The sequence below is a fragment of the Marmota flaviventris genome, chromosome 17, assembly GCF_047511675.1.
Source record: "Marmota flaviventris isolate mMarFla1 chromosome 17, mMarFla1.hap1, whole genome shotgun sequence".
Classification (NCBI taxonomy): domain Eukaryota; kingdom Metazoa; phylum Chordata; class Mammalia; order Rodentia; family Sciuridae; genus Marmota; species Marmota flaviventris.
Window position 1 is genome coordinate 20,872,146 of NC_092514.1, and position 15,591 is coordinate 20,887,736.

At 34.3% G+C, this 15,591-nt stretch overlaps 1 protein-coding gene across 2 annotated transcripts in view; it reads right to left on the reverse strand.

Annotated features, from left to right (window-relative positions):
• Positions 1-15,591, reverse strand: part of Map2k4 (mitogen-activated protein kinase kinase 4) — a 132,222-nt gene that overhangs the window by 100,447 nt on the left and 16,184 nt on the right. The window lies entirely within an intron of this gene.

Consider the following 15,591-nt stretch of genomic DNA (forward strand, 5'->3'; position numbering starts at 1 on the left):
AAAACTTTACGATCCTCCTGCCCCAGCCTCCTGAGTCACTGGCATTACAGGTGTGTGCTATCGCACTTGCACCTGGTTTCTTAAAAAATTCATATACGTTTATCAATCCAATTATCCCCAAATAATCACTGTTTACTTTCTATTGCAGATTTTTTTTCTATGCAGATACAGACATGTATTTTCCACTGCAATTTAAATCAGATCACATTGTTTTTAACATATTTTACTCATAACCACATTCTTTCAATATTAAAAAATCTTACAGGGCAGGGGATATAGCTCAGTGGCAGATCACTTGCCTAGCATGCGTGAGGCACTGAGTTCAATCCTCAGCACCACATAAAAATAAACAAAATAAATACATTCTGTCCATCTACAACTACAAAAAATAAATAAATAAATCTTATAGAAATATATCTTTAGGATTTAAACAGCTAATTTTTAACAGAATTGGTTCTTTAAGCACTTGCAGCAAATCTGTTTTTTTTGTTTTAATTTGGGTTTCATCATGTTCATACAGGATGCTTTTGCCTGCATTCACTCGCCACAGTTTATTACATATGTACCTACTTATTAAAAAAAAATCTTTAAAATCCAAGCATTTTTACACTTCAGTAGATTTAGAAGACTTATTAGAGGGCTCAAACTCTAGGCATAAGATCTGAAAGCTGGAGTGAGCCATGCTAGTTGGAGGGAACTGCAAGGGTGAGAGCACAGTGCTCACTGCCATGGCTCATACATCAGCTATTACGGATGGGCCTTTCTACAGGAAAAACTTCTTAAGAACCCCACACACACCCAATCTCAGAATAAGAAGAGTACAACATGAATTTTCTACATAATTTGTCCTTTCAGGTATCTAATACTTATTTTAAAATCATTTTTACCTGACAGCAAGTAGAAGAGGGCATTGAAAGTGCTTATACAGTGGCCAGAGGGCATAGCTCAGGAGTAGAATACTTGCCCAACATGCACAAGGTCCTTGGTTCAATCCTCAGCTCCACCAAAATAATAATGATAATCAGGTACTCAATGAAAAAATGACAGATTTCACTATAATTAAAAACAACAAACTCAAGGCCACGCATCACTGTGCCTCCCTGTAATACTAACACTCAGAATGCTGAGGTGGGAGGACCACTTAAGCTCAAGAGTTTGAGAATAGCCTGAACAACATATTGAGACCCCCATTTTAAAAAAGAGGAATAAATGAAATTATGTATGTATGTATGTTTGTGTGTGTACACCACACAAATCAAGAAAAAGAAAATTAGGCAAGGATATGAACATAAGACAAACTGGAAAAAAATATGAAAAGGTATAATTATTAAAAATGTTAGAACTTTTGCTCATGTTAAGACTGGCAAGTCTGAAGGTCTTACATTAGTTACAGATATGTTAGAGATATGAATACATGTATTGATCAATGTGACTAGATAAAAGAATCAGTAATACAATAAATTGCTGGCAGAAAATATAACTTTCCGGTAGGAGCTCAGCCATATACAAAAAAATATTTTTCTTTTAATGAATATGCTCTTTATTTCTTGAAAATTTCTTTGTAATACTTGGACAAGACTATTTTCAGGCCTTGAACCCCTGTGGAATTTCCTGTACTGGATTCTGAAATTGCTTCAGACTAATGGTTGATTCCTTCTATTTCCTCCCTTTTGAATGGGAATGTCTGTGTTACTCAGCAGCTGTCCCACTACGTGTTTTAGAAGTAGATAATTCCTTTTCTAGTTTCTAGGTTCACAAGTAGGGGAAGATTCTTGTGTCAGAAGGAATAATACTGTGAGTCTCATTCTTACCTGACTGGTATAATTCTGATGATGAGATGTGGGATAGATCAGATACTGTAAAGACACTATAAAGAGGTAAAACTTTGGGGATGTTGGGGAAGTGTCAACATATTTTACACACAGAATGCATATGACTGACTACTTGTGTTCTAAATGGTGGCTCCCAAATATACCAAGTCCTAAATCCTTGGGAACTATGAATATTTCATTATATGGCAAAGTGCAGAAAGTTTAAAAAAAAAAAAAAAAAAAAACCTTTGCTATAATAATTTTGAATGAGCTCAAACCCAACAATTCCCCAAATCAAAAGTTGAATGCCACTTTTCATATGGTATATGTTTGAATTTACATAGTATATCATTCATGATCTCCATGTGGAGAAAAATTGATAAAACACTAATGAAATGCACAGCATAGAAAGAATAAAGAAAACATCCAAAGAAAAATACCAAAATGGTCCTTTCTTCAAAAGTCCAATTTGGGGATACAATAGGTAATTTCTACAAACAAAGGCAAATAATAAAATGTATTATTACAATTAAAAATTACTCAAACTCTTTTTTGAAGATAAGTACACTTAAATCAGAGAGAGAATGTGGATTCTTTTTTAGCACTGTATTTGCACTTAAAAAAATCAGGGATTTTATTGGCTATTTACTTCATAAACAAACATACACAGAGTTTAGCAGATTGGGGCTTAACTTACATAAATTTAAACATACACTGTTTCAGAAACATTTGTAATTGTCTTGTAAACATCCAAGTACATAGTCCAATCTCATTGATTAACAAATATTCTAAGTAACTGTAAAAGTTCAAAGTCTCTCCAAGTAAAGAATCAGAACCTAAAATTAGTGCCAAAGAGTACAAATCAAGTTATACTGCCTGTTCTCATGTATGCACCCCAACTCTCCAAATGATGATCAGTTCAAGATGAACACATATGATAGTCTTGAGGTAAAGGTAGGCTCCAGTCAGTTGAAGGTAAGAAGGTGAATTCAGGTATGGTAGAAAGGAGTAGTTTTTACAATACTTAAAAAGGGCCTATTCAGGCTCTCTATAGAAATCAGTATGTGGCTGGGCAGGTTGGTGCATGCCTATAATTCCAGGAGCTCGGGAGACTGAAGCAGGAGGATCACCAAAGCCAGCCTCATCAAAAGTGAGGCGCTAAGCAACTCAGTGAGACCCTGTCTCTCAATAAAATACAAAATAGGGCTGGGGATGTGGTTCAGTGCTCAAGTGCCCCTGACTTCAATCCATGGTACCTAGCCCCCCCCCCCCAATAAAAAGAAATAAGTGTGTGTGCATGCACATTTTAATCATCTCCCCCTCTCCCATTCACTTATCTACTAGAACCTCTACCATGCTGGTCCTTCTTTTATTTCTTCTCTTTCTTAAGGGCCCAAAGGATCAAACTCAATCAAATTCAAGTCCATGGTGACTGTTGTTTTGATGGTGGGGTTTGAACCCAAAGCCTTGTGCATGCTAAACACCCACTCTACCACTGAGCTATATATGCAGCCCAGTATTCAGATACTTCTAATCACCAAAACTACAATTATAGGACATTACTATTGATTTTTTTTTCCAAAGCCCAAAACAGCTTTCACTAGGAGAAAATGAAGGAAGTGAACTATCAGTAGTCTTGGAGTTTCAGATGGCAACAGAGATTAAAATGTTTGTATGACACAGTTTAAAATAACTGATCAAAAAGATTATAAATTTGTAGCCAAATACGATGGCTCACGCCTTTAATCCCTGTGACTCTGAAATCCCAACACAGGAGGATGGTGAGTTCAAATCCAGCCTCAGCAATGACGAGGTGCTAAACAGCTCAGTAAGATCTGTCTCTAAATAAAATACAAAGTAGGGTTAGGGATGTGGCTCAGTGGTACAGTGCCCCTGTGTTTAATCCCCACTACCCCCAAAAAAAGAGAATATGCAGCACTATTTAAACTAGTTTTTCATATCATCTCTATACAATGTCTTCTCAAAGTCCTCATGAGAAAAGCACTACTAAGCATGGGGTCATCAAGTATATTAAGAACCATGATTTTGAAGATCAGGGATTTGGCAAACTAATTACTGAAGCCTAGGAAATCCTTTGCTCTAATTCTGAGCAACTCGCAGATTATTAAATTGGAAGGAAGAATTATCGCTCAACTTTATTTAGCTTTAAACAAGGTGACAACAGCCCTGATAATTCTCCCTCTACTAACTTCTCAAGCAATACTTAACATCACCTTATACAATCAACATAGATGACCCTATACTTTGGTTCAAACTTCGCCAAAGACCCCAAGGTTAGCAATTAAGAATCAACCATTCATATATGGCATCTATGGAAATTTCTTCATCCTAGGTTACCAAAAATATCTTTTATTCACCTTTTACAGATAAGGAAATGGTATCATTTTCTCATTATTCATTAAGAATTGGAATTATTTATAGTTTCCAAAAACATCAAATCTGTTGTCAGAGATACTATGTTTATGATGATGGGTCTACCCAGCCATCCCCTCTCACACTCAAGAATCTATTACCACCATCACATTGTGAATAATTTTCTGTTCTAATTTTTTTTATCTTTTTATCTCTACAAATCACCTGCAACATAATAAGAACCTAAAACAAAACCATACAACTTTATACTCAACTTTAGAAATGGAGAAATAAAGTATGAGAAATGAACTTACTTTCATTCCCATTTCTCCCTTATATTAGAAATGGGAATGAGGACCCTAACATTTCTAGCTTTTGCTACATGCTAAATGATCACCATTAAAATACCAGCAGCTGGGCACGTTGGTGCATGCCTATAATCCCAGCAGCTAAAGAGGCTATGACAGGAGGATCTCAAGTTCAAAGCCAGCCTCAGGAATGATGAGGCGCTCAGCAACTCAGTGAGACCTTGTCTCTAAATAAAATACCAATGTGGGATGTGGCTCAGTGGTTGAGTGCCCCTGAGTTCAATCCCCAGTATCAAAAAAAATTACTAGTAAGCCTAAAAATAGATACTTCTTTGATCTAGAAATCTACACTTCTACAAAACTGGGATAAAAACATTCCTTTACTTAACAGCACCATTATGATAAGGATTAATATACCTTCAATATGCAATGGTTGGCAAATAGTAGGTATGAAAAAGTGATAACACCTGGGATATTTGCTGTATTAAAACCTAACTAGGGCTGGGGATGTGGCTCAAGTGGTAGCACGCCCATCTGGCATGTGTGCGGCCCAGGTTCAATCCTCAGCACCACATACAAAGAAAGATGTTGTGTCTGCCGAAAACTAAAAAATATTAAAATTTTCTCTCTCTCTCTCTCTCTCTCCCCCCCTCCACTGACTGTTTAAAAAAAAAAAAAAAAAACCTAACTGAAAAATTACTAAATTCTTCAGAACAGAAAACTGAAAAAAAAAAAAAGTATGCCTACTAGCTTTTAAGCCAACCAATATTAGCAGCAAGAAAGGAATTAAACTTGATTTGTAGATTTGTTTAAACTACTATTCCATAAAAATCCCTGTTCCTATCCAAATCCAATATCCCAAAGGTACTCACTCAGAAACTAGAAAAAGCAATATAGCATAGTAAAACCAGTCTTCCTAGTTTGGAAACTCAACTACACTTACTAACTATGTAGTTAATGAACTACACAGTCCTTGGGCAAAAATGACTTCACCTCTCTGCATTGACTGCATACTTAACAAATGGAATTAAAATTATCTTCCTCATAGAGGCATTGTAAGATGTAAAGGTACTGCTATGCATAAATGTCAGCTACATAGTCACTCATTTTCCCCAGGCTTATTAATCAATTAGGATATTGATAACATCATTACCAATGTCCAGGTATGTATGATGGCAAAGTCCTGAACTAAAGTGCCATTATATCACTAACAGCCATGTTTCCTAAATATTAAATATTTCCCCATCTGGTAAGCTTGGTCTTCTGAGGCTCCACTGTCAAGGAAACAACCAAAATAATTCACCTCCAGTATTCCCACTCTCTGGCAGATGATTCAGAGTTCTTTCGTTGGGTAAAAAGACATTTTACAATCTGGAATATCATGAATTCTGTTATTCCTCTATCAATTCTCAAAAAGGTACTCCTTTGATAGAAAGGCTCAATATTAACAGCTCCTGGTAGATTCTTATGATCTCCAGACAAAATCAAAAGAAGCATTCACCTTATAGACTACTATGAAGTCCTTGTCTGGTTACCAAAAATCTTTAGTAACTATTTAAAGGCTTAAAAACCCCACACTTGCTCCCAAGTTGTTCACCCAAAAAAGGAGAAAAAAATTTAAACTCATTTCAATGGTAAAATTAGAGATTCATAGAATGAAATTCATAAAACACCCCAAAAATTGTCTGAAACCTATTAACAGAAATACATTCTTCCTTTTCTTATTTAGCTAATCATCAATAATCAAACATTGATTATATTTGCCCCCAGTGATCACCAGTAATTTTATTTCAATTATGCACAGTGTCATCATTACAAGATTCTACAGGTAGACACACCTACCTGTATCAATTAATTAATATCAATATCAGCATTTCTATCAGATTCTGAAATACCTCCTTTGTATATATAAACAAGCAAATATATAATTCTTCAGGTTAAGTTGTAAATCCCTCTGCCAAGCCCTGAATAGTTTAACCCCCTGAAAAATACCCAGGCGAGGCTAATCCAGGAAAGCCGTAATGTGATTATCAAAAAGAAAAAAAATATCAAGGACTAGAGATGCTTGTCCACAACAGTGGTACGACTGCTCAGATTCTATTTAGCAGAATCTTGCTTTTGGATCTCTATAATCCCATTCTCCTGTGAGGTCTTCATACAAATACACCTTTGAAAAACAAATACACCTTTGTCTAAGCTACACAGTCCAAATTGAAAGGGTTATAAAGATTATAAAAGGGCCTTACTTATAAACAAAAAATATGAAAAAGCAATAAACAAAAGAATACAAATAAACCATTAACACGAAAAGTCATCAAGTTTTCCTAGTTTTACAAAAAATTTAAAATACAATTGTTTTCTTTAATACCACACAGAAATAGAAAGAATCCTAATGTCAACATTAACAAAGGTATTACCATCAATTAGTCTGTAACTTATCACAGCTGTACTTTTATTTGTGGTTATTTGATTAATGCCTACCATAGCAATCATACTTTTCTTATCTGCCAGAGGGCAGAAATTCTTTTTCTAACATGCCTCAGTGCCTAGAATTATGCCAGATACATAAATCTTTGACATTTACTCAGTAAACAAGTGAACATACACAGAAGAATGAACCATATTACTGCTGTGAGTATAAACTGGTCCAATCTCTAAAAGGCAGTATCTAATAAACACCTCAAGATAACTTTATGACTAACCAATAATTCAATTTCTATAAATTTATTCTAAGGAGCCAGGACAGTGGTGCACTACCGTAATCCCAGGACTTATGAGGCTGAGGTAAAAAGGACAGATCTCAAGACCAGCCTCAGCAACTTAGTAAGAACTTGTTTCAAACTAAAATTTAAAAGGTTGGGGATGTAGCACAGTGGTGGAGCAAACCTGAATTCAATCCCCAATACTTAAAAAAAAAAAAAAAAAATCCTAAGGAAATTAAAGATTAAGCAAAGATGTTGCTTAAAGCAGTGATATTAATGCTATATTACTTCAAAAATTATGGTATATCCATAACTGGAATATTACACTGTTACTAAGGGGAAAATGATTAAAAATAATTAACACTAGAAAACATTAATAATGTAATAAGAACTTTTTTAACAAGGCAGCAAGTAATTGGATTAATAAATTAACATTTTAGGAAAACATGTTTAGGTATGGTAATTTATTTGTACACACACAGGCTATTCTTCAAAATGTCACTTGTGATTAATCCAAGGTGCTAGAATAAAAAGCAAGCTAGATTTTCTTTTTAAAATTGTTTTTCCCCCAAGAAAAAAAGAATTTTTTTGTTGTTTTAATTACAATCTCCTTGCCAGTTATTGCAGACCTTTCTAAAAGGAGACACCTTGTTCTCTAAACTTAATCTTAAACCTAGAAAACAAGTTTTTTTTTTTAATGGTCTAAATATATGTATGTGTGTGTGTGTGTGTGTGTGTGTGTTTGTGTGTGTGTGTATATATATATATATATATATATATATATATATATATATAGGCACTTTCATATACCTGCTGAAACAATTTAGACATTTCCACATTTCCATCATCTTTTAATACTTCATAAATAATTTTTGTGATTTTTGAAGCATATGTACCACCTAAATTTAATATCTTTTTTTAAATATTAATTTTTTAGTTTTAGGTGGACACAATATCTTTATTTTATTTTTATGTGGTGCTGAGAATCGAACCCAGTGCCTCATGCATGCTAGGCAAGTGCACTACCACTTGAGCCACAGCCCCAGCCCTAAATTTAATATCTTAATCACTAATAAAACAAGAAACCTATTCAATACAACCACAACTCCATGCACCAATGATTCTGCAAGCCTACTCCATGAAAATCTAAGAGTTGGAATTCCATAGTTATACAATTAGAAGTTCCAAATGGATACATAAAAGGTGCAGCTGTTAATATTAACATATTTCTACCTTAAATTTAGGGAAAAAGAGAAAGAATGTGTTAACTCTTTTCATCCCTAATTTATCCCAGCTCATTTAAAGAGTTATTTTATCCCTTCATCTTTCATATTCTCAATTAGAAAGGCCTATCTGCTACACACATGCATTAATTCCACTCATAAAAACACTATTGCTACACATGGTGCTGAGAGTTTTAGCCAGGAAGAAGGAAGGAATGTTTACAGCTTAACAAGTGTCAGTAAAGGTACACAGTACTTTATCTAGGTGCCCAGACCACTTTAAATCAATGTAATGCCTGAAATTCTGCCAAATCCATAGGACAATTTGTTTATAAGCCTCAAATTTGTGCTCGAATCAACAAGAGCCACATAAAGTCAAGTAAGCATAAACCCTACCTTGAACAACCCCTATACAATTTTCTTTGTAGAACTGTCAACAGTGTAGAACTTTCTTCATAATGCACCAGCCATTGTGATAGATTATAATGACCTCTGTCTCTCAATCAGACTCCTCAACATTCTCATTAAGCATCCCTAAGTTTTAAGTTACTGTCTCACTATGCACCAATAGAAATATATTAAGATTTCTGGAAAATCATCCACATAACTGCCTCTTATTTTGTGGCAGCCATCTTTCTAATGGAACAAGAAACATAACATTCATGCAAACTTATGAAAGCTATATCAAGAAAAGTCCCAAGGCTTGTTCTGATTTCTATTCCCAGAGCCCACAGAGCTCTCACCGTGGAGACACAGATAGTCTCAGAAGAATAGCTTACTTAAATGTTAGTAAGGAACTAAAGTGTTCGCTAGTCATAGGTCCATATGTATTTTTCCTTTTTGGTAAAACCCACAACACCCTATATCTCTACACTTCTTAAATTCTCCACCTCCCATTATTGAAATGAGGACTTAACCACATTTTCTAACAATACCATAAGTAGTTTCTCTATCAGGACTATCGAACCTTTTTTATATGTGTCATGATGTGATGAAAAGATTTGTGTGACATGACAAAGAAAAAACAATGATGTTCTTGGCTGAAGGACACTAACCTGAAGCTCCACTGAGTGGCCCCAGGGCTACAGAGATTTACACTGGAGATTTACATTTCAGCTAACAGGTAAAGTATTCACAGCAACACACAAAGAGCTACCAAAACAAACAAATATGACTTCTCCTTGGAAAGTTTACTTAAAATAATATTATTAACCACAAAAGCAAGCCAGATTTTTGTCAAAGGTAAATTTGATGTATTCTTCCATATCTGCCCCAAAACCAACAAGGATTCCCTTTAATCGTAAGTAACTATTCTGGACTTCAGTTCTGTAAGAACTACATTAACAAGCAGATTAGAATAAAGAAAGCTATAAGATACAATTTCATAGTCTTAAGTACCATTTGCTCAAAGAAACAAAGCACAGTCAAATTTAAATGAAATCCAACTGTGTTATTACCAAGGCAAATAAGAGAGGTAGAAAATGAATAGGCATTTTCTATACAAAGCTAGTATTGTATATGTACAAACAGTAACTACAGCACTATTATACTCCTCTCCCTCATCTGAATAGCTTCTTTTGACCCTCATGAAATACCTCCCAATTTCAAAAACATTAAGACGTGAATAAGACTTTTGCTTCTCAATGGACATAATTAAGAACTATCGGTTGACCATAAATGTATTCTATAAATAGAGGGTTTTTTTTTTTTTTTTTTTTTTAAGGTTAGACTAAATTAAGACTAATCATGAGTGAAAGGCACTCAAAGAGGATATGTTGTATCCTATCTACTTCAAGTGTATGTAGTACTGGAGAATATCCTGACTGAAATGTTTCTAATTTGTTACTTAAAACTTGTACATTCTTACAATCCAAGACAGAAATCAAAGGATCAAGTCAGTTTTAGAACATCATGAGGGAAAGACCTGAAGAATTTAAAACTGGATGACAGAATAAAAATAGTGAAAAGGAGAGCTGGCTAAGAAATTATTACTGCTGAGGGAGGAATGACCCCCCATTGGACAAAAACTTACTGGGTGCTAAAACAGCAACTGCTAGTTGGAAAATAAGGTTTTGTATTTTATTGTTTTGTTTAGTTTTGTTCTGCTTTTATATATATTGGTTAAGCACTCTGACTTCTGTTCTCACCAAACTGCCCATTTTTTGTGGGGCGGGGGATGGGGGGATTGAACCCATGGTTTGTGCATTCGAGGCAAGCACTCTACCAACTACCAAACTGCCTTTCGATTCTTATTCCCAAGTACTGGGAAGGTACCTGAAAGACCTGAGCATTCTAAGCACTGAATCTGAATTTAAAAAGCTAGATTCTATTGGGATTGGCAGGTATAAAAAGCTAGATTCTTAATTTGGAAGAAATCAGTCCTGCATATCCACTATTCTTCAATTTCATTATAGAATGTCATACTTTAATGTGGCTTTTGATTAACTTCAGAGATTGACTTTTTTCATTAGGGAGAAAAAAATCCTTTGATTAATGAGTAAATCAATTCATGTACCAGGTTATGAAGGACAGACGTCCAGTTTTTACCTTCTCATAACACAGAAAGCCCCAATAGATTTTTGTGCATAATGTGTGTGCACATAGACACACACTTTCATAACCTTCAATACTGTCACAGTTATGTCAGAGATGATCAATGCTTAATTCTACAATTTGCTTCAATGCTATGCTCCAAACACAAACTTTGATTTTTGGCTAATCATAGTGACCACTTGCAGGGCCCATAATGGTAAGAAATAAGAGTTATCTAAACCTAATGAAATAATTTAGACAAAATTATTAGGTGAAAGGTTGGTGAGGAATTTATTCTATATCAATCACACTGGTAACACTAAAGCCTACTGATGAATCTTAACAAAAGCTATAATCAGAAATCATACACCTCCTGATGTGATACAATAGGAAGTACACAGTTATCACCTATGTGGTGTTCTTGCCTAATATTAAATCTCTGGTTAAGTTAATGGGAAATGCAGACCACACAGGAACATGTTAAATAGCATTAAAGGATGTATAAAATACAACAAAATAAAATGTAATTTATTTTTCAATAAATGACATGAAAAACGAGAGAAGAGGGAACTATTATAGATTGGAGGAGATATCAACCAAACAAAATGTGTGCCTGGACCTTGTTGAAATTTTGACTTGAACAAATTAACTGTAAGTAAAGTAACAAAGCTCTTGGGGTAATGTGAACACTGGGTTGCTATCTGATAACTTTGTCTTGTTATATAATGCTATGATAATAATATTGGAGGCTAAATATATTGGGGTCCTTATCACTTATAAGACATGTGACTGACATTTATATGGATGAAATAATGATAATCAGAATTTAAAATATTTCAGTAGACTGCAGGGAGTGCATGCAACTCAGTGGTAGAGCATGTGTTTATTAATGTGCAAGACTCTAGGTTCAATCCTTAGCAGTTCCCTAAATATTTATTAAATAAAATACTACAGTATACATTGGTGAATGGAGGAGAAACAAAATAAACAATACTGGTCATGAAATGATAACTGTTGATACTAGGTAACAGGTACATTCAGGGTGTCATATCATTTTTATGTATGTCTGAAAAATTCTATCATTAAAAAATTCTTTCAAGTACAATTATATTCTTTATTCCATCCTGTCAAAAAGTGGGCATGGGAGGGAAATACCTTTTGCTAAAAATGTCAACTTATTCTTCAGACAGTTATATACACAGTTGGTCCTCATGCAGCTCAGTTATGCCACTTGTCCACTAACTACACATCTCCCAACCTACTACTCTTGTTCGACTGCCCCCCCCCACCCCCAACACACAAGTCATTTGAGAGGTCTGGAGCAAATCATTCCCTACATCTGTCTAAACAGGGACAAAGTTTTTGTTTCAAATTAAACTTTTTTTTTCCTAGTGGTAGATTCCCCAATTTATAATGTTCAGTAAGATTTAGAATTATCTGGTGCCAGACAATCAGAAAAAAAATACAAATGCCAGACCTCATGAACATTTGCTGTTGAAGACCACTCAAAAGCCATTTGGATTAGAAAACCATTTATATGAGCACCCCTGCTTTCCCCCACACCCAAGAATCAATAAAACACTGTTCTTTTACAATGTAACCAGTAACAAGACCAAGGTCACTCAGGTCTGCCACAAATTAGCTCTATGTGTAAATTTTACTTAAATTCAATGCTCCAGTTTCCTCATCAGTAATAACGATATACCCACTTCATAAAGTTGTTATCAGAATTAAGTTAATATAAAGTGCTTAGAACCAGTTTTATTTATTTATTTAGTATTTCTACCACATGACTTCTCTACCCATACTTAACCTCTCAAAGTCATATTCTTCTTCAAAATAGTCTCTAGATTCACTCCATCTTTAAAAACTCAGGGTTTTTATTATTGCTGATACTTATGTAAACTATATAGATACAAAGAGAGAAAGTATACACAAATATAGATTCTTAACTGTTACACTTGAGCCTCTGCTACTTATCCTTATAAGAGCTTTACTGAAAGAGGGTGAGTATACTTGTATACACTTGATCTTCTTTTTTGATTAATGTTCACCTGGCAGTTTTACCTCATAAGAAGATGAACACCAAGATGGGATCAAGTTTCTTTTAAAATATCCTTTTAATCTGGATATTTCTGTCTAGATTTAGAAAAACTCATAAAACCATATAGTGAGAATTCAAATAATTCCCAATCTTATTTGAAAACCATCACCCGAAATTTGCAAGCTAACATGGAAACCACTTTAACTGGGGATTCAATGTAGTTGTGAATAGTATTGGGAAACTTTTCCACATTTCTACTTTGAATCTCTTCAACCACAAAAATATTGTCAAACATCTCTTTGTTATTAATAGTAAAGTTCAATTGGCATATGAAGGGGAACTTTCTGCAATGTGGAAGAATTCACCATATATATATTTATTTTTTTCAAAAACACCACACATTGGACTGGGGTTGTGTAGCTCAGTGGCAAAGACTTGCCTAGCATGTGTGAGGCACTGGGTTTGATTCTCAGCATCACATATAAACAAATACAGGTCCAGTGACAACTAAAAAATTTTTTTAAAAATACCACGCATTAAGTTTCTCCAACTTATTTTTAAGGTGCAGCAGCTGTTAAAAACTTCCTTTCTTTAGGAACAAAAATCATTTTCAGAATTCATGTTCCAACCAACTTCTAAGGTCAGAGATAATTAGAAACAACCCCATTGGAATGGTATAAGTTATAAAGGAAACAGGTGAATCTCCATTCTGCCTAAATGAGACTACTACAATCCTTAAACTAGTATAAAAGTTGATTATCCAAGCAGATAGACTTTGTATTGGCTGTTTATATAAGTCCCCACAGATAGTAATAAACATAGTGGATATCAGCCTGGCTTACAGCTAATCCTACAAAAATTTCATTTTTCAACTAACTTTGTTATCTATATAATTTTAAATTAACTGTACTAACACTTGATAATAGCAAATGTGGTTATTTTATTTCCTAAGACTGCTAAAAAGCTCTGCTGCATTTAATAATTTTAAAATGATAAAATTTTTGTCATTAGTTATAGACTGTTGCTATACACACACACACACACACACACACACACACACACACACACACACACACCAGGGATTTAGAAATTTAGCTGAATTAGAAAACCTCTTAATTTTAAGCACAAGACTTGATCCTCCTTCCACTCCTTACTTTTCCTGGTTAACTATACCCACACCCCACTTTATTAGAAGTCAAAATATCATCTTTTACACTTTATATTAACTCAGTAAAACTTATTAATATATACCCCAAATTTCTGAAAAGATTGCCAAAACATCCTTCCTCCTCTTTTTGTTGCTTTACTGTTATCACCAATTTAAAAACTACTAGGGATATTTATTGTAAAAGAATAGTTTTACAATTAATTGAGTCATTTCATTTCCTCCAAATACACCAATATAGAGTGTCACCTATAATAATCACCACCTGTAGTCTAATTTCAATTAATTCCATCAAGGATAACAGTTCCTAAGCATATAATTTTCTAAAGAAAGATTCAATTGCTATGCAAACATTCCCAAGGAGAACAATTCTTAAAAGACACAATGGAGGGGTGGTGGTAGCACTGGGAATATGGTTTAGGGACTTTTTTTAGAACTGCCTAGCAGTTTTTAGAAGGCCTAGAAATTTTTAGAAGACCCACAGTTGGATCCCCAGTCAGGGCAGGAACAGAGGGGTGGGGCACAAAAAGTTTTTAAAGCCACCAAAAATATAAAAGGCAAAGGCAGTACTACCCAATATTTTCTTTAGAGCCCAAGAAGTCTTCAGCTATGAGCCAAAAATAATACAGCAATGCGGTGGGGGGAGGGGAAAACTAAAAGTACCTTAAATAAAAACTAATTTATTAAAGGAGTTTATAAAAAACTTCTAACTACTCTCATTCAGACTACCACAGGATTCTGTTAGACATTTTCGGGGGTGGGGGGGGGGACCTATGCCCAAAGATCCTTAATGGGCCAAAGTTCTTATCCAAAAAATAAAAATCAGAATGCTGGGCTGGGGATGTGGCTCAAGTGGTAGCGCGCTCGCCTGGCATGCGTGCCGCACAGGTTCCATCCTCAGCACCACATACAAACAAAAGATGTTGTGTCCGCCGAAAACTAAAAAATAAATAAATAAATATTTTAAAAAAAATCAGAATGCTGACAATACTAGGTAAAGTTGATGTTTATAAAAGAAAAAAAGCATTTTATAAAAGCAAGTAAATCATATTCTAAAGAACTTTAAGTAAGTTCATTAAGGCCAATGAGATATAATTCAAATGTGATCATAAATTACATAAATACCCTTTCATGAGCAAAAGCATTATTCTCCAATGATTAACCTACAAGTGTTCCAAATGATTAAAAGAACTTTCTAAAGGTAGAAAATTCTACATTTAGAATTCTGTATTTACAAATAGAAAGGGTTCCCACACACACAGTACTTATATATTGAAAAATTCAATGATCCATCAGGATTAACTATATACATATTATATGTCATATATAATATATATATTAAATATATAAAAAACATTGCTATCTTAATAAGTCTAACTTATTTTCTTAAATAAACATTTATTTAGAAAACCAAATATCAGATAAATACACAA